Source organism: Panthera onca, chromosome A1 (genome assembly GCF_046562875.1).
Source record: "Panthera onca isolate mPanOnc1 chromosome A1, mPanOnc1 haplotype 2, whole genome shotgun sequence".
NCBI lineage: Eukaryota > Metazoa > Chordata > Mammalia > Carnivora > Felidae > Panthera > Panthera onca.
The window spans coordinates 126,105,457-126,125,965 of record NC_138339.1 but is presented as its reverse complement, the minus strand read 5'-3'; the positions used below and the strand labels follow the sequence as shown (position 1 = coordinate 126,125,965).

Below are 20,509 nucleotides of genomic sequence, written 5' to 3'. Positions count from 1 at the left end.
AGCATCCCGTGGGGACTCAGTGTCTGGTGGGAAAGACCATCAAGAGGCAGGTGGAAACCATGCGAGAGCCTATGACAGAGATGTGGTCGGTATGCTGCTATGGTAGAGAAGCCTCCAAAGGGAAGGAGACTGAGCTTGGACGTGAAGACTGAGTAGGAGGCCACAGCAGACAAAGTGGGAAGCGCATAGATGAGAGGTGTCAAAATCCAACTGCACACCGAGTAAGACAAAGCAGAAAGAACGGTTTACTGCAAGGGTTTCGACCTGCAAACCAGGAAACTCGAGGCTACGGGAACCAGGAGTTCCTTGTTGCTTACAGACTGAGGGATTTCACGGGGTGAGTGTGGAAGTGTGTGGCTCTTTCAGCTGATTGGTTACCTAGTTGTCTTCTCCCTTGTTTGGGTCAGGGCAGCTGAGTCAGGAGGATGAGGAAGTCCAGGGACGGCGTGAGCAGGCTTGATGTTTGGGGACTGGCCCGCATCTTCTGCTGACCTCTACGGAGACTTGTAAAATTCTGCAACTTGGGTAAGGTTGTTTTCATCTTTTTTAATGCATCAGCATTGGCCGAGTCTGATTTGTCCCTGACATGCATGACCCATTTTAGTTTGGTCCTACAAAGGGCAACAACGTGGACAAAAGTAGAGACAGAACACACACAGTATATTCAAGTTCTAATAAGCATACTGGGGGGCGATGTGGACTCTCAGTTACAAAGAGCGTAGGTGGGAGGTGGGGTGCAAATGTGGATTAGACCAGGCAGAGGGGCCTTTCGTGCTGTGACGCAACAGTCAGACCATTTCTCTTGGTGCCAATAAGAATAATTTCTCTGATCTACTGGCCCTGCCAGCCCAGAGATCTCAGAAGAATCAAAAGGCTGCTTCACGAGACAGCATTCCAGGCTGCCTTAATATGCATTGTGACCTCAAATGGCTGCCATGCCTTTGGTCAATTCTTTTCACTTCGTTTAATCAAGGATTCATTCCATAGACATCTCCTGGGCAGCAGCTCTTTCTGGGCGGTGTGTTAGACCCAGGAGCACAGCCAGGAACCACAAGAGACCAGTTCCCTCAGGTAGTTGACTGGGTTTGGAGGCTGTATTGACCCTTCCTGGGGTGGGGGGATGGGAGAGAAGTGACAAGGATTGAAAAACCATCTCCAGAGGGAGGAAAAGGGAGTTTGGCTCCTGGGAAATGAGGAAGATGCCATAGAACATCGAAGACTTCCCTTTTCCAAAACTTTCTGGAATCCCCTATGCTCAGAGAACCTGTTGCTTCTGGTGAATAACTGTCAGGCTTCAACTAGAAAATTTATGCAGGTGACCAGAAGCTTTTGAGAGCTGGTGACTGTGCCAAGCTTAATTGGATACTCTGGGCTGAATTACCATGAATTCTTTGCCTTAATTGCATAATGGCCTCTTTTCTTCATTAAAATTTGGCATAATGACATCATGGGCAACAAAACATGTCAAGAGGCATTTTGGAAAGGTTGTGTATTTTCCTACAGCAGACATCTCTCTCCTAGTTTCAAGGTTAGAGGTTTTTAGTCTATTGTGAAAAGGAGTAGGAGTGGTGGAATCGTTCTGTACAATGACTGCTTTCATGAGTATATCAGTCTGCTCAGGCCCCTGTAACAAAATGCCATAGTCGGGGAAGCTTAAACAGCAGGAATTTATGTCTCCCAGTTCTGTAGGCTGGAAGGCCAAGTTCTGATGAGAGCCCTCTCTTGGCTTATAGACAGCCGCCTTCTCACTATGTGCTCACAAGGCAGGGGGAGAGAGGAAGGACAGAGAGAGAAAGCAAGAGAGAGAAGCAGGAGAGGATCAGCGGGCACACTGCAAGGGAGCAAGTGAGTTCTGGTGTCTCTTACTCTCTTACAAGGACACTAATCCTATCCTATTGGGGCCCCACCCTGTGACCTTATTTAACCCTAATTATGTCCTTGTAGGCTCTGTCTCCAAATACGGTCACAGTAGTGGTCAGGGCTTCAACATAAGAATTTTGATGGACACCATTCAGTCCATAGCAACGGGTGTATATAGATCTGTCAGAACTCAGCATTTTGTGTACTTTCAGTGAATGCAATTTCTGTACATAAACTATACTTCCATGAAGTTGTTTTTAAAAAAATAGAATAGATGAGAGACAACCAGAGGTTGACCCTGTAGATTTAATACAGACTTTACAAAAAGGAAGGAAAGAAGGAAGGAAGGAAGGAAGGAAGGAAGGAAGGAAGGAAGGAAGGGGAAGGGGAGGAAGGAAGGAAGGAAGAAAAGAAAGAAAGAAAGAAAGAAAGAAAGAAAGAAAGAAAGAGGAAAGGAAAGAAAAGAGGTTAGTCCTTACCGTAGCATTGAATAATGAAGTCACTTGTTGTTCAGGTTAGCAGTGGGAGCAGGAACCTCCACCCTTCCACAAATCCAACACTCCCTTGAGCTTACCCCTGTGTCTGTGATGTGGCCCAGAGAATAGGACTGAATGCCACCTCTATGCCTGCTGAGCCCAAGCTGGTTGCTCTTCTTCCCCAGTCTGCTTTGGGCAACGGTAACCACCTGTACTCTTTGGTTGTAAGGGCTCTCACAACCCAAACAAAAGACTGACCCGCCCCTGCTTTTGAGAAATAAGTCCATGATACTACATCCCCTTGAGCATAAGCTATTTCCAAAGGACCTTGGGAGAGCTGTACAGGGAATGAAGGGTCTCAGGTGCCCACTTAGTCAACAGTCTGCCTCCCATTACCCCAGCATGCCCACCAAGGCTGATCCCTTCCCAAGGGGCTTCATGGTTCAGCATTTCCTATGCCATTCTGGACCCCATCATGACATGGGCTCTCTGTTTTAGGCTCAGCAGACTCAGTGTTAATAATGTACTGGTAGACAGTAATGGCTTGCATGACCTAGGGTTGCTTCTGATATTAACACAAGCATTCTAGAGACAGTGTCTGAGTCCCAAGGAGTCTTGATGCTTTTTTTTTTAATGTTTATTTATTTTTGAGACAGAGAGAGACACAGCATGAGCAGGGAAGGGGCAGAGAGAGAGGGAGACACAGAATGTGAAGCAGGCTCCAGGCTCTGAGCTATCAGCCCAGAGCCCGACGTGGGGCTCGAACTCACGAGCTGTGAGATCATGACCTGAGCTGAAGTTGGACGCTTAACAGACTGAGGCACCCAGGTGCCCCTTGATGCTTTTTATATAACCCCCTCTGAACTCTAGCCTGTGTGCCTTACCATGCCAGGGGAATTTTCCTAAAACCCAGAATGGGTCACATCACTTGGTTGATTCTAGTCCTCTGTTACCCATACCCTTATTCATTCAGAAATTATACACCAAATTTCTACTGTTTTGGGCATTGGGCATACAGGAATGAATGAGACATAGTTCCTACCCTCTAGAAAACCACTGTTTGGCAGAAGCAGGTAGAATTTCAGGTAGATAAATGTCACAAAGGGCTCTAAGTGTTTTGATGATAGTGATTATGGGATTTGGCAGAATCCCAAAGGAAGGAGATGTCACTTTTTCCTGGGAAAGGAGAGGATGTCAAGGAAAGGGACCCTGAGCAAGGTTTTGAAATGAGAGAGTCAAGACATTTCCAGGAGAAGAAGCAACCTTGAGCAAAGACATGAAGCAGTGTAGACATGCTCGCCCCATTCTACTTACAAGGAAGCTCAGTCTTAGAGTTAAAGCTTGCCCATGACCATACTGCTCATATTGCTGGTAAGAGCCTTTATGAGGTTATTCTAGAAGCTGGGAATACAGCAGGAAATGTGTAAGTGCAGGGGTCTCTCCACTACTGAACACTGCAACTGTTCTTTTCAAATTAACAACTCTATCAAGCATTCCTACTATGTAGGGGAAAAGAACGGAGTTATATAATGCCCTCAAAATGTATTTGTTATATAGGAAAGGAGGCTGTATATAGACACAAATCGTTATGTCAGCCTTTCAATTTTGTAATGCTGGCTAGAAAAAGAAAGAGATCATTACTCTTTTATTTGTTTTGTCTTCCTGATGACAAAGTGCAAGCATTATAACAAAACCAGTCTTGCTGACTTAGCACTTGACCAAAATTTTGATTTATAGGTTCTTGTGAACAACATAAAATGAGCTCTGACCTGAAGGCATTTGGGGGTTGTTCTATTTGTACTCAGACTTAGGCCATATTACATGAGTTGTCATTCTGAGAAAGGTCAGTCTTTGCAGTTAAGCTATTGGGTCTGCCATGTAGATTCTGTTGTCCTGTTTCCTGAAGGGGGACCCCTGAAACCATAAATGAGAATCAATACTCAATCTACTTTTATGCCAGGAAGCTTTTCACATGGATGCCTGAACATCTATCTCTGGCTATTGAAGGAAAAAGCAATCATTAGATCCAGGTAGATAATGTCACCATCCCCCACCTGACACCCATGTGTTAAGCAAAGTGGAATCTCAAGTCCTTACATTTCCCTAGGCCCTCCTGGGCTGGGCCAGTGGTATCCGGGATTGGTGGTGTCCTGGACCATGGGACCAAGAACTTGAGCATCTCTTCCCTTGGATGGGAGAGAGGACAGGAGCCCGGGAACAAATTTTGCTCACTGATGTCCACCCAGAGATCCCATTCCCAGCCCACTCCCCCAGGTAACCAACAAGACCTCTGGAAACTTTACCTGGACCTATGAGGGAAAATTTTATGTCCCCAGTTCCAAAAATACCTGCATATAAAATTTAGGGACTCAAGAGTAGGTTCTATTAGATTTTTTCAGTGCCAGGGGATCCAGGAACGCTACATACTCCTAATACATCACTCTCCATATAAATCCCCTTGAGAAATCATGTACAGGACAAAGACAAAAGACTTACCGTAGTGTAGCTTGGCCTTTGACTCTAAACTCCAGTACAGAGAATGCCAGTAAACCAGACTGGGCCACGGTTAGCACTCTTTTCTCCCACACTGCTTGAGCCCATGCCAACCCTGGGCCAGGGCGGATGTCACTACTCAATCACAGTACTCTACTGTTGATCTCAGATCTAGCCTCTGACTTTGAGGATAAAGTTTAGAGAAGCAACTCCTAATTGATAAAATTAATACAGAGATTAAGCCTGTTTGCCATTTTTGGCCCAGAGAATGGGTGACCCTCGCTTTGTACTGTCCTTGTCTTGCTGCTCTCAGCTGGACTGTGTCCCCATAGATTTCACACTATGAACAAAGATATCATATACTTGGATTTGGATCACTGAAGGTCTGCCATGTATCTCCTCTCCTTCCTTCCTCTTTCCTTAACTCCCACCAACCAAGCGATGAGAGAGCATTGCATTCTCTTGGTCTTCAATTTGCATTTTTCCTCACTCTGATTTGAATTCTGCCTTTCTGCTTGGGTTATCTTTTGTTTATCCTCTCCCTGACCAGCTCATATTTGCTAATGGTTTTCATAAAAATCAAGTCTTGGAAAGGTTAAACAGAGAGTAATTTAAACCTTCCCTCCTGTTGTTAATAACCCAGATGTACTACTGGATCTCTGACACTGGTGTCTCTTAATTGATAACTGAAAATGCTGTCACCCACTGTTGCAGGGATATGTTATGTCCCAATATCTCATGATGTCTCTGAGGCTCTTATTAAATAACATTCCTCTCAGTGAAGCCTCAAACCTCCTTTCCCCCTTCAGAAAATTTCCCTTTCCTGCTTGACTGTATCTCCCCTTGGATTCCCAGGTTGGGTCTTGAATCTCTATTAATCGCCCTTGAAGGAAGTCAAGGGAGGATACCAGTGAATGGGCTCTCAGAAATCGACTAATAATTTCTGCTTCCTTTAGAGGATGGAATTCAATCAATGTTTCTCTCAAACTCTGTTGATTGCCCTCTGAGGGGGTATTAATCTGGTCAGATTTCAGGGACCCATTTTCCAGCAGGTGACAAGCCTCAAGGGCATACACAAGCCCTAGTGGACAGGCAGATTCTCTCTTTGATTCCCTCTACCGTGTAGTTGGTGGATGTCTTTATTATACAATAATAATAAGATTCAAGACTTGGGTGCTAGGGGAGTAGACAGTGGGGGATAGTCAGACTGCTCTGTGTCATCTTTTGTCTAAAACTACTTAGGCTCAACTAAGTCATTGCAAATGTTCTGGGATAATAGATATCCTGAATATCCCTTATCAGGACTCTTAAATTAACTCTTCACAAGTCTCTAATCCTCCAGCCTGGCCTTCTTCTGATCCATGCTGTATGCTGAAACCATAGTGATTTTAAGAAATGTACATCTGCTCGTATTTCTGCTCTTGGAAAGGGAAACACATCCAGAGCTCTGGGAGAGAGGGCCCAGAGAAGTGATCTTGCTTTGGGAAGAAAACCTAGGTACCCACAAACCATGACTTATTGGAGAATTCACATTCTGATAAAGAGCCACATGGGGGCACCTGGGGGGCTCAGTCGGTTGAGTGTCTGACTTCAGCTCGGGTCATCGTCTCATGGTTTATGAGTTCAAGCCCTGCGTCGGGCTCTATGCTGACAGCTCAGAGCCTGGAGCCTGCTTTAGATTCTGTGTCTCCCTCTCTCTGTTCCTCCCGTGCTCATGCTCTCTCAATAATAAAACATTTAAAAAAAATTTTTAAAAGCCACATGTACTTCAACATCCCCAGTAGGGAGGTGGTGGGGAAGGGAGGCTACGATGGTGAGAAGAAAAATAAAAGGAACTAGTGAACAGTTTTTTAAAGTAAAGATTGAAGGGTTTGGCACAATAGATCAATGCTGTTAAGACGCCACATTCTGAATCATTTAGTAAGTGCGTATGTGGTTTCCTCCTAAGCAGAGAATTCCAGGTCCACTTTTGGACAGGATCACGGCACTCTGTGCACCAGTAGGGAAGACTGGTTTGTTCTCAGCTCTGGGTGAGGCCAAAAGCACAACCTGGAGGGTACAGGCTGCCCCACGTCCCCTTCCAGGACTCTGGGCATGATAAGGAAGCAACTCGGAAGTCCCCAGGTGGGAAGAAGCTTCCACTCTTTAGCAGTCCAGTTAGAGGCAGTCACAGCCACTGTCAGCACTGAGGCAGAAAAGCCCCGTGCCAGAATAGAGGGCAGGTGCGGGGGAGCAGGGTGGGACTGAATGTCAGGCTCAAGAGTATGAAATGAGGCCAAGCCGGGGCACGGAGGAGGGAGGGGTCTGGAGTCTGAGGCTAGGTCAGCTCCACAAGAGACATCTAATCTGAGCGGCGTGAGAAAATTGGAATTTGGGGTCAGATTTAAGGGCACACAGAGCTCGTTGGGCAGTCAGGGCCAGCTTTCAGGACAGATCCTTGGCCAGCTAGGAGAAAAATCACTTCTAGGGGATAAGAGGCCAGAGGCCAAAGCCATCTTCAGTCTCTGTCTCTTCTTCTGAGAATTTCTCCCTCCTCTGGGCTTAAAGCCACAGACATTGAAAGCCAGTGTCTGCTGCAGGTGGAGATGCTGGCCCCATAACACAATCAAGAACATCACCATTGTTTGAGGACCCTGGGAGGGGTCTACCTGTCCGCGGGGGAAATGCATTCATTGCCTGGTTGTACAGGGGTAAACTGAGCACCACAGCCCTTCTTTAGGTCCAAGGTACCTGCATTAGCAAGGACCTTTTATTTCACAAACATTTTAAGTTTTCTGTCATGAATTTTGAAGCTAAATTTGAAAACCACAGAGGGGCGCCTGGGTGGCTCAGCCGGTTGAGCATCCGACTGCAGCTCAGGTCATGATCTCGAGGTCTGTGAGTTCGAGCCCTGCGTGGGGCTCTGTGCTGACAGCTCGGAGCCTGGAGCCTGCTTCGGATTCTGTGTCTCCCTCTCTCTCTGCCCCTCCCGTGCTCATGCTCTGTCTCTCTCTGTCTCAGAAACAAATAAACATTAAAAAAAATTAAAAAAAAAAAAAAAAAGAAAACCGCAAACATGACCAATATCCAGGTAGCTTTGTAGGTGAAAAGAAGGGGCCATGTCCAGCCCCTTCTACAGGAATTTACTGAGTTCCTCTCTGCCAGCACCACCTTCCCCCACACAGCATACACTCTGAGACAGGCTTCCCAAACATTCTAGCCTTCTCCTGCCAGTCTCCCTCTGTCCAAATACCTGTAGGGCTGGCTGACTTTTTTTTTTTTTTTTTTTTTTTTTTGCCCATTTTGAAGTTAAGGAAAAAAAGCCATAAAATGGGATTTTCAAGGGTCCAAACAGCCAGCAGAAAGGCAGGATACCATCTTCAGGACAAGGAATTCCAGATAATAATAGTGTTTATGTTATGATTTTCCCCTCTCTCCATGATGTATCTTTGCTCCTAGAGAAATTTCATACAATTCTCCCATTTTACGTGATATGTGATGCACCAGGAAAGAGAGGTGGGCAGTCTAGCTTCCTACTGAGTGATCTGCCTCATCCTCTTCATCGTGATGCCTCAGTTTACAATGCCTGGACTTGACCTTGAACATCAGAGAAGGGATTCTCTTACCAGTTGGTGTTGCAGCCTAACCTGGGAAGCATCAGACGTATAGGAAATCCCCCATCTGTGATGCTGCAACTGACACGGGTATTTGTTAAGGAATAAGTCTCTCTTCGTTTTGCACAAGCATTTCCTCTCCCTGAAATATCAGTTCCTAGCCCTGTGCCCTCGTCAGCTGCAAGGACTGCCGTGAGGGTGAGCCCCAGATGCCACCCAGCCCTGCTTCCCTCCACAGTCTGCTTTTGGGGCCTTCCTCTGTCCAGGGATGCCTCCTGCAACCACACGGCAGTCATCCTTTGCTGGGAGGCAGCTGTGACACTGGGAAGAACACACAGGTTTTTGGCAACAGAATCACTCAGAAGCAAATCCTACCACTGACGTGTGCGGCTTTAGACACAAGACCCTTATCACTTAACGCATTGTTTTATTGGAAAGATGAGATGGGGTGCAAAAAGAGAATGCCCCTATAAATTTGGAGACCATGAATATGAGCAAAGGTAGGCTTGAGGAGAAAACGAAGCAACCAGACAAGGTCACGGGCAGCCTCTTTTCTTCCTCCTGCTCTCCACAAGCTTCCTGAGCACCTCTCTGGGCCAGAAGCAGAGCTAAATGCTCTAAGTGTAGCAGTCAACGAGAAAAACATGCCCTTTCCCCTGAAGAGCTTAGACTTGGACCATGCCCTTCAAAGTATACTGCACCCTGACACTTGGTAGGCCCTCAAGAATAGCAGTTATTGTCCATTTAACTATTCAGTGCCCTAAAGACATATTGTACTCTTTTAGCTTTGTGTAATGAATTACATATCATTTAAACTGGGAGAATTGCATGAAAGTTCTCTAGGAGCAAAGAGACATCCTGGCGAGAGAAAAATCATAAACACTGTTCTTATCAGGCATGCCTTTGTCATAAAGATGGTATCTTGCCTTTCTGCTGGCTGTTCGGACTCTTGAAAATCCCAGTTTATGCTTTTTTTTTTTTTCTTAACTTCAAAACGAGTAAAAAAGAGTCCGCCAGCCCTGCTGGTCTTTGGAGAGTGGGAGATTCTTCTCCATACATTTCACTTACTCTCATTTGTTTCTCTGCAGGCAAGGAGAGAGCAAGAACCAGTGTGCTTTCCTCTATAATTATTACAATGTTTCCAGTAAGTTCAACAAAATTTTCATTATTTAACTAACTACTGGGAGCGAAACTCAGCTTCCAGGTGGGAGTTCTCAGACCAGCCTCCAGAGGCAAGAGTAGAATCACCTCTTGTGTAGTTCCTGGGTGGCTCGGTCAGTTAAGCCTCTGACTTTGGCTCAGGCCATGATCTCATGGTTCGGTTTGTGAGCTCGAGCCCTGCGTCAGGCTGTGTGCTGACAGCTCAGAACCTGGAACCTGCTTCAGATTCTGTGTCTCCCTCTCTCTTTGTTCCTCCCTTGCTCATTCTCTCTCTGGGTCTCAAAAAGAAATAAACATTCAAAAAAAGAGAGAAGAAAAGCACCTCTTACACTTGAAGCTCTGGGTACAGAGAGACAAGAGAAAAAGAAAAAAGGTCCTTGCCCTTCTATAGCCGGCTGGCTCTGAGCCAGGAGGGAATCCAGCGGGGTGATCCAGGCAAACTCACATAAACAGGCCACCACCAGTGGCGAAGGGAACACAGATGCAGAGAGAAATGTAGTTCTGCCAGCTCTCACTAACATCTTATGTTTACCTTCCTCCATTTTTCTACTACGAGAAACAACCAGATGAAAGTACGCAGGGGAAAAAAAGCAAATGAGCCCACAAAATGTATTGGTTACTTGGCGTGGCAGGATGGAGGTGATTTTAACAGCAGGTAGAAATAAGCTCTTGTAGTAAATTAATTCCACTGTAGTAACCAAGTATTGTTCAGTGAGACAGGATGCCCTGGGAAACTCTCGGTTCCTTGGAAGCTGTGCTGAATCCCAGCTTGATGGGATTAAAATAGGGGAATCTCCTTCCTGGGAGAATGAGCCAGCAAAACCAAATAAAATTGCAAATTCTCAAAATGGATTTTCTTTCCCTTTCTGGTTCAGGACAAAGCTTATTAAATGAGTAGGATCAACTAACTGTGTTTCTAAAATAAGAAAGCTGGTATCTCTGACAATGAGGTGAGTGAGACCCCAGGCCCTTCCTGTGGAAAGGAAGCTTTTATAGCTCTGAGGTCACACAACCCTAGCCAAGCCCCTCCTCATCTATTTGCTCACAGATGCAGCAAACCCATGCCAGATTCAGTGCTGTGTTCTGACCATCAGAAATGTGATCTTGGGGTGCCTGGGTGACTCAGTCAGTTAAGCATCCAACTTTGGCTCAGGTCAGGATCTCACGAATCGTGAGTTCGAGTCCCGAGTTGGGCTCTGTGCTGACAGCTCACAGCCTGGAGCCTGCTTCAGGTTCTGTGTCTTCCTCTGTCTCTGCCCCTCCCCCGCTCACTCTCTCTTTCTCAAAAATGAACAAACATCAGAAAAAAATTATAGGAGCGCCTGGGTGGCTCAGTCAGTTAAGCGCCCGACTTTGGCTCAGGTCATGATCTCACAGTTTGTGGGTTCGAGCCCCACGTCGGTCTCTGTGCTGACAGCTCGGAGCCTGGAGCCTGCTTCGGATTCTGTGTCTCCCTCTCTCTCTCTGACCCTCCCCCGCTCACACTCTGTCTCTCTCTCTCTCTCTCTCTCTCTCTCAAAAATAAACATTAAAGAAACATTTTTTTTAATTATAAAAAAAATAAAAAGAAAGGTGATCTTAAGGAAAGTCTAGAAGCCCAAATAGGGAAAACCTCAGAGGGTTTCTGGCTTAAATTTGTTTCTCTTGTTTATGAATCTCACCCATGTGAACATGTACATCACACAACTTATTTCAGTTTTGTCATACGTGGTAGACAACAGCTGTGTGAACACAAGCTAGACCAACCAGGTGGCCTGTGTGTCTGAGTGGCCCAGGGCTGGGGGAAAGGCCCACATGGCCCCGCTCGAAGCCCTCAGAGGGCTGTTAACAGCTAAATACCCTAATCAACTCACTTTCATCGACTTCTCCAACAGGCTGGGGAAAAAAAGGCGGGAGAAGTCCTGGCAGCAGCTTTGAATTTGCAATTCAATGTGATATTTCACCACGAGCTTGGTAAAAAGAGGGCCTGAACCTCTGTTCATAGATTTACAGTCTAACTTTTACTCTGCCATTTTACCTACGTTCATAAACCGCTGATTATTTTCTACTAACCACAGAGACACTGGCACTCTCTACCTCCTATTCCGTGCCTGAGTGGGCATAGTAGGAACTGCCCTTAGCCTTCTAATTCGAGCCAAACTTGGCCAACCGGGCACCCTACTAGGAGACGACCAAATCTATAATGTAATTGTCACTGCTCATGCATTCGTAGTAATTTTCTTTATGGTAATACCTATCATAATCAGAGGCTTTGGAAACTGACTGGTGCCATTAATAATTGGAGCATATAGCATTGGAGATATAGCTTTCCCTCGAATAAATAATAGCAGCTTCTGACTTCTTCCCCCATCCTCCCTTCTACAACTGGCATCATCGACAGTAGAAGCCGGCCTGCGTCTCCAGCCTCATTCTGCTCATTTTGACTTGATCCTGCTCAGCCTTTTGCCAGCCGCATGCTTTGTTGCAGCTCTTCTCTCTACTAGAACGTCTTTATTTCTTCTCCTCCTTGATGCAACTGAGAAATCCGCACACTTCGCTCAGACCTAGCTGCAGGACTCCTCCCTCAGGACTCCTGCCTGTGGGCCCTCCCCTTCCTGGCAGCCTGCCTGGCCGGATACCCTCCCCAGGGCCTCCCTCTGCACCTGGCATGGCGCTCTTTTTGCAGGCAAGGCCTTAGTTTGAGGGTTTGACAGTAGTTGGTTTACCTTTTGCATGGACTCCTGAGCTCAGAGCTGCTCAAGGGGGTGGGGGTGGGGCCGGGGGCGGGGGTGGGGGAGCTATGTTAATGCTTATTTGAGTCTCCCCCACCTAGAAAGTGCCTGCCCTGCTCTAAGTCAGCAGCTGAGGGTGGGAGGAAGGAAGGGGAAGAGAGGGCTGGAGGAATGGAAGGAGCGCCTGGATAGAATGAAACAGTCACATGAGAAGACTTGGGCTGGAGAAGGAAGGAGGCCGCCTGTGCCGTGTAAGATGCCCCCGCTGTTACAGAAAGACTAGGACGGACACGTAAGTAGAGTAAGTTGTGAAGCATCACAAAGGAAATGGAGATTCTGCCTTGTTTGCAGGGATGGTGGCTTGAATGAAGGAGGGAATCCTGAGATCATAGAGGTAGATGGTTTCGGAGGCCCTTTCTTAGGTCTACACTCTATGCATGCACAGAAGCCCTGCATAAAAGGCCCAGCTTTGTGTATTAGTCAGGGTTCTGTAGAGAAATGGAACCAGTAGGAAGTGTGTATATACGGAAAGACATTTATCAGAAGGAATTGGCTCCCGTGACTGTGGAGGCCGCCGAGACTTGGCAGTGTGACTTGTGTGCACGCTCTCTCTCTTTCTCAAAATAATTTAAAAAACTTAAAACAATTTTTAAAAAGCAGGAGACCCAGGAGACCCAGTGGTGTAGTGTCAGTTCAAAGATTAACAGGTTCGTGACCGAGGGAGAGGTGATACTTCAGTTTGAGTCTGAAGACGGGAAAAGGGGGCTGTCCCAGGTCAAAGGCAGCCAGGCAGGAGGAATCCTCTTTTATTTCGGGGTGAGTAGGTCTGTCGTGTCGTTCTCTCCAGTCCTTCAACTGATTGGGTGAGGCCCACCCGAATTAGGGAGGCCGTCTGCCTTCATTCTACTGATTTAAATGTTAATTTCATCCTCAAACACCCACAGAAATACTCAGAATGATGTTTGAGCCAATGTCTGGGTACCCCATGGCCCAGTCAGCCTGATGTATAAAATTAACCATTACCATTTATAATTGCAAATATAATTCAAAATAACTTTAATATCTTTCAGAAGAGGGATGGATCGATAAATTGCGGTATACTCATACATTGAGTTGCTGTCCTACAGTGGACTCGCATGAACTCCAGACAAATATATCAACATGAGAGTATCGAGGAACCAATGTCCATTGCAAAAGGAAAGTTCCAAAAGATAAAACTGTGTGAATTTTTAAAAGACAAAACAAGGCCACGTGTGGATATTTATCTATGTAGTAATAATATAAAAACATGGATAACAGAATAAACCTCAATTTCAGATCTTCCTTTAAAAAAGAAAAATCAGGGGGCACCTGGGTGGCACAGTCAGTTAAGCACCTGACTCTTGAACTCAGCTCAGGTCATGTACTTGCGGGTTCATGAGTTTCAGCCCCTGTGCTCTTATGATGTGGAGGCTGCTTGGGATTCTGTCTCTCTCTCTCTCTCTGCCCCTCTCCCTCTTGTGTGCATGCTCTCTCTCTTTCTCAAAATAATTTAAAAAACTTAAAACAATTTTTAAAAAGCAAACTCAGAAATAAACATGACAAAAGGCTAACTTGAATGTTAAAAACTGGATGGTGAGTTATTTCTGTGCGTGCAAAATATTTTCATAAGATGTTTTTTGAAAGATAACGGATAGAAGCAGTGGTCTGCATGAATTCCAAGACTCCCACACATCCCCAGGTTACTAGCTGGTCTCTGCAAAGCAATTTCTTACGAGAGTACGCACACTGATGTCAGGTTTGGGTGAATATCCTCTGCCTTCTTGGGCACCTGAAAAACTGCCCATATCTTTCTTTAGGCAGCAAAAGGATTTGGGGCACCTCAGGGAGCATTCTATCTGAGGGGAGCCTCATGGTCAGGGTGGGAGAGAGTCACTATTAGGAGATGCTCTCTGTGAGGAACCTGGACTCCAGGACTAATGGGAACTGGGATGTAAATAGGACCTTCTGTTGTCTTGAAAGGGCAGGAGGAGTCATCCTTCATGATGTGGCTGGATAGGCCAGGTTCTAGTTTGGCTTCTCCATATGCCAATTTCATGATATGGGGAAAGACAGTAATTCAGAGGTGCCATTTTCTCATCTGTATGGTGGGGACGATGACTTCTCTTACAATGTTGTGAAAACAAAGTAATACGGCCCAGTAGGGCTGCCTGGCCCAAATAAGGCACCAGGTCTCTTTTCTGGCACCCTCCCCACGTCTGAAGGGGAAATTCCATCAGAGTATCCCAGTCCTCAATTATATGGCCGTGGGATTTTTGCTTGACCGATGATTATTGTTGCAGTACCAGGGAAAGAGGGAGGACACATTCTAAGGTTTCAGTTGAAAATGGACAACTTTGTGCAAACTTTAATTCCAAATGCGGAGACAGAACTTGAGTCAGGAGAACCGGGCTGCCACAGGTGCTATCTGTGACCTTGTGAACGTGGCCTCAAATTTCCCGGGCTCAGTGTCTCCATGGCTAGAAGGAAGCATGCCTGCAGGCTCTTTAAATGATAAGATAATGTAATTTTAAGAAGAGAGGAATATAGGGGATCTTGGGTGGCTCAGTCAGTTAAGCATCCGACTTCGGCTCCGGTCATGATCTCGCGGCTCGTGGGTTTGAGCCCCGCATCAGGCTCTGTGCTGACAGCTCAGAGCCTGGAGCCTGTTTTGGATTCTGTGTCTCCCTCTCTCTCTGCCCTTCCCCCACATGTACTCTCTGTTTCAAAAATAAATGAATGTTAAAAAAAAGAGAGAGAGAGATAAAATAGCGAGAAGCGATAACCAAAAGAAAAAGCTTTAATCCTTATTTAGTATATACAGTCCTTGAGTGGATTTATGACGTAAAGCTTCCTTACATGGTCATCATGCAATGCGAGTGTGGGACCCAAAATTAGCATGGTTCTTGTTTGATAGCTACTCTTCAAAAACAACGCACAAAGTGAACTCTGTTATTTTTGAGATGTTCTTACAGACCTATCTAGGCCTCCTCCCTAAGTGAGGGTGGTGAAATGGCGGAGATGAAGGTGGGCTCACATCCACGGTGCCCTCAGCTAGCAGCAAGAACACTTGGTCTAGAACGGTGAGGAAGCACTCTGTCCCGTGACCTGAAGTCTGAAATTGAGAGGTGGTTAAAGGGACAAAATAACTGAAAACAGGTTCTCACAGTTTATTCAGGTCACCATGATTGAGCTGTGGGTGACTGAAAATTGTCATCCCCTTCCCTACTTGTGAATAGTAATTGGCCCTACGAGACAACATTAAGGCAACGTTGTGGGCCTGTTTTGAAACACTGCTTAGGAAGGCCGGCAAGCCAGCCGGTATGCGTTAGGAGACTATTCAGCCGCACAGGTTGAAGTAGAAAGGCTATCTGACTAAAATAGAGTTAACCAGAAAATTCAATTCAGGAAAAACTAGATCTACACAGACTTCTGACTCAACACTTTTGTTGTCTTTTGCATTAAAGTGAAAGGGGAATCATTCACTGCTTGATGGAGTGCTGCCTGGCAGAACTTGGCTTTGTTTACGTTCTACCGTGAATTAGTCCGGTGTTTAGGGAAAATGGCTTAACCTCTCTGAAGCTAAAAATGCGGAACAGGGATGGGTACGCCTGGGTGGCTCAGTTGGTTAAGCGTCCCACTTTGGCTCAGGTCATGACCTCACGGTTCATCGGTTTGAGCCTCGCATCGGGCTCTGTGCTGTCAGTTCAGAGCCTGGAGCCTGCTTTGGATTCTGTGTCTCCCTCTCTCTCTGCCCCTCCCCTGCTCAAGCTCTGTCTCTCTCAAAAATAATAAACAGCAACAACAAAAGAATGCTGAAGGGGTAAGCTAGAGACTCTGAAACCCTGTAGTTCCAGGTGTTTTTCACGTGCTGAATCACCTACCGGGTCCTGCAGGTGAAGCCAATGATGGCGGCCTCCAGTCACCTTCCAGAAGCTTACCTGGATCCTCTCAATCCCCACACCGGGGCTGACAACTGTTTCCCACTCCCTACTGAATGAAATTCTGGGAATAACACTGAAAGCTTCCTATCTGTGAGGATAAAGGAGAAGAAGGAAAAGGACTCTGTCTGCCCCCGGGATCTGTGGACAAGAAATAGTCACTTTCACGATTGTACTTTCTAACATAACACTTGTTCCTGAGCCAGTAGCTCAAGTGAGTGAAATGAGGTTTTCAATAGACACGACCTCACACCCCCCTTCTAGGGACCTCCAAAGTCAGCATCAGCGAGGGCTGAAGGGACTCCGGGATTCTGACTTCCAGAAGCTGTGGTAAGGACTTGGTAGCTATTACCAAGACCATTTCTCTCTCTGTCTAGGAACACAGCTGGCCTGCAACCCCGCCTGCCTTGCGGGTCACTGTGACTCTGTCACTGAGTTCTGTCCTAGGGGATGTGGTGGAAGATACCTTTTTGAGCCTGACCCCTGAAAACCTCTCACCCAATCCTCAAATCTCTCTCCAGCAGCCACCAGCTGAATACCAATACCCAGGGCAACTTTGGAAGTAGTCACACATTGAAGATGGCAGACAATCTGTAGCCTGGGTTCCTGAATGATGCCTCCATCACAGACTGGATTCTGCAAGGATAATAAATTTATGCACTCAACTGCAGAAAATTTGGAGTTTGCTACACAAGTAGCTGCATATTGTACACACACACACACACACACACACACACACACACAAGGTATTTGCATTATCAATTATTCCATGATATACAGTCACTTAAATGTCAGCTTTTAAGGGTTCACCTAATTATATCAATAAACCACCCACTGTGGTTCTTTTTTAAAAAAAATTTTTTTTAATGTGTTTATTTATTTTTGAGACAGAGAGAGACAGAGCATGAGCAGGGGAGGGGCAGAGAGAGAGCGAGACACAGAATCCGAAGCAGGCTCCAGGCTCTGAGCTGTCAGCACAGAACCGGACATGGGGCTTGAACTCATGGATTGTGAGATCATGACCTGAGCCGAAGTCGGATGCCCAACTGACTGAGCCACCCAGGCGCCCCTCCCCGCCCCCCCCGCCCCCACTGTGGTTCTGATGCTAGTTTCTGAGGACTTGATGAATGGATACTGAATAATAAATAATAAATCAACCCTGGATAAATAAATAAATCATTGGATAGATAAATAAATAAACAGCCCTGTCAGGAGTGGGTAATATGGCAAAAACGTCTCCTTCCTCATGCCTTTCTAGCTGTGTCTGGAACAGCTTAGAGCAAGCACTGATTTACTCCCAGAGAAGTGAGACAGGAATTGTAATGCAGGCCTAAGACTCTGAGGCAGTTAACAAGAGGCTCAGAAAAAGGTTGACCACAGCCACTGCACAGCTCCTGGCGAGTGAGGAGGGGAACAGAGCGAGAGGGGGAAGAGTCGTTCAGTCAGAAACCAAGGCGATGGCACCTTCTGGAACTGGGAAGGAAAGAGAGGCTGTTTCCACCCCATTCTCCATCTTGTGAGGTAATGTATGTACAATCATAATTTTCACACAATGAAAAGCATGACTCTTTAATGATATAGAATGTATATGTGTCAAAAGTTACCAACTAAATAATGAGGAAACCAGTAATATGATAAAGGTAGTTCAAAGAGCATTTTGAGGGGTGCCTTGAGCGTCTGGTTCTTGATTTCAGCTCAAGTCATGATCTCTTAGTCTTGAGGTCATGAGATCAAGCCCCACATCAGGCTTTGCACTGGGTGTGGAGCTTGCTTGGGATTCTCTCTCTTCCTCTTCCTCTCCTTCTGTCCCTCTCCAGCTCTCTCTCTCTCTCAAAAAAAAGAGCGTTTTGAAGAACAGGGTGATCTCATCTACTGGATAAAGGCATTCTGAAATAAATTTTCTGAGTCAAACATAAAACTGGAATATTCTGTAGAGCAGTGAAGCCTAACATGTAGGGTAATCTTTGTCACCTTAGAGAAATCTGCATGGTACATGTAACTTCACTGGGTCTCATCCCTTAATGGCACAGCCAAATACAGGTATATTTCCCTGGAAATTTAGTTAAATTCTCAAATAAGCCTATGAAACAATTTTCCTTTATAACCATAAATAGACATGCTGCCCTCTCTTTGCCTATTTTTCCAAATTTTAAAAGATCTTTTCTAATTGTCCCCCCGTTTTTTATTATAATTAATATCCAGAGATCATTCTTGACCACCCCAAAGGCTGGTCTCATGTTTTAGCTTGATTGTTTACAAAGGCGAAGTAAGCAGTGTTGCTTAACCATATAATCTTCCTTGAGCCAGAGGTACTGAGGCCTCACTAAAGCCAGAGAATTAACTTCTGTCTGGAAATTTTATTAAAGAATCTCAGGTTGGGCTGTTTAAAAGTCTTAATGATTTGGACTTCTATTCTGACGCAAGAAACCAAGGTCCAAGAAACTCCACCAGACAGATCTCACATGAAGTGCTAGTAAATTTTTGTGAATTCTTCAAGATTGCCCATGTTTTATTATGATCACTGGTACTCCAGGAAGTGACTTTCCTTACCTCTGGGAGGCTGGGAGCCTGTATGGCATAGAACATGTCTCAGGCCAGGTTTCCTGGGAGAGCTTTGTAAACATTGACACCACATGTTAAATATACCTTTGTAAAGGTGAGCTTGTCACACTTGATTAAGTGAGGTTCATTTTCAACATGACACTCCAGATCTGGCCTTAGTTGCACAGCTAATTTGTCAAATTATATCTTGGTAAAAAGGAGGCCAAATCCTCACTGAACCTACGCAAATAACTATATTGCTGTGCAAAGTAAAGCATCTCAATAAACATCCTTGTCTCTGAATTCAGAGGTGACAGTAACAAGCAGATATCATTACAAGTGCCCTCTTTCAGGGGCGCCTGGGTGGCTCAATCGGTTAAGCGTCCTACTCTTGTTTTTAGCTCAGGTCATGATCTCACAGTTTGTGGGATTGAGCCCCGCATTGGGCTCTGCACTGACAGTTCAGAGCCTACTTGGGACTCTTTCTCCCCCTCTCTCTCTGCCCCTCCCTGGCTCATGCTTGCTCTTGCTATCTCTGTCTCTCTTTCAAAACAAATAAACATTAAAAAAGTGTCCTCTTTTCAGTTTCCTAAAGCATCGTCTACTACACTGAGAGAGATTAAAAAGGAAGAGTAAAAATCTCCTCTCATACATTATGATAAATAGAACATTAAAAAATTAACGTATGCCAAAGTAAATAACTACCATTTAAATTTCAGTCTGGTTTTCCCTCATCAGTGAATTCAGTCCTATGTCATTAAATTTATTCCACTGGATCTTGGGTCAGCAGCTCCTTGTGTAAAATTGTCTACTTGTGAACTAAACAGAATGTTAGAAGTTCTGACCAGTCCCCTAATACAGTCTGACAGTTGTCTAGATAATGTCAGCTTTACACGTTGGAGCTTTTACCCATAAGCCTAGTCTTGACGCATCAATAGTTATTGGTATCCAATACAGTCCTTTCCTCAAGACTGTGAGTTTTTCTTTATCAAAGATACAGATTCTAGCCTGCAGGCCTTCAGGAACATGTCAGAGGAGAGTGAAAACCAGAGGTAGACGAGACTATGTACCTGTGGTTCATTTTGTGCAGCAGATAATAATATCAAAAAAGAGGAGAGTTAAATTCTCTGTTGGGATATAATACATAACTGTTTCCTTGAAAATTAATGTTCCCTCTCAGGCAAGAACATATTGTAGACAGTGAGAGCATTGGCAAATCTTTGGGACTTCGCTTTCCCTTCTATAATACGGGTAACTTATGCCACATTAATATCAATAACGTTTTACCTGTACAAAACTCTTCTGTGCTTTGACACATCATTTGTTGTCATTTAGCTTGTACAACAGTGTGGAACTAATTAAGAAATGTGCAGAAACAATCCTAATTATTTTTAGCAATTTTTTATATGTAATATTAAAGAAGAAATCTTTGTGAGTTCCCATGGGAACTTTGGGACATTGCAAAGATATTTGGGTGTAAAAGAAATAATCAATCTTTTCCCTAAATGATGGTCTGGTTCTCTGATGGCAAAATCAAGAGTTAGGAGAGGAAATCTGGAAGCTTGATTAAGATAGAAACAGTAGCTTGGTTACCTATTAATCAAAGTGGCAATAGAATATTTTAAGTAAATTCTGGAAGAAGGTGACACGGTTTTGTGAAACCTTGGCTCCTTGAAAATCAAGGTGATGATGATGAAGTAAGTGCAAAGCACAGA

General features: G+C 45.2%; 1 long non-coding RNA gene across 1 annotated transcript in view; it reads left to right on the top strand.

Annotated features, from left to right (window-relative positions):
• The first annotated feature begins 409 nt into the window (after positions 1-409).
• The window catches only part of LOC132681510 (uncharacterized), a 221,107-nt gene continuing 201,007 nt past the window's right edge, over positions 410-20,509 (top strand). The window contains exon 1 of the long non-coding RNA XR_009611082.2: positions 410-525. This is a non-coding gene — a long non-coding RNA (uncharacterized LOC132681510). The remainder of the gene's footprint in view (positions 526-20,509) is intronic.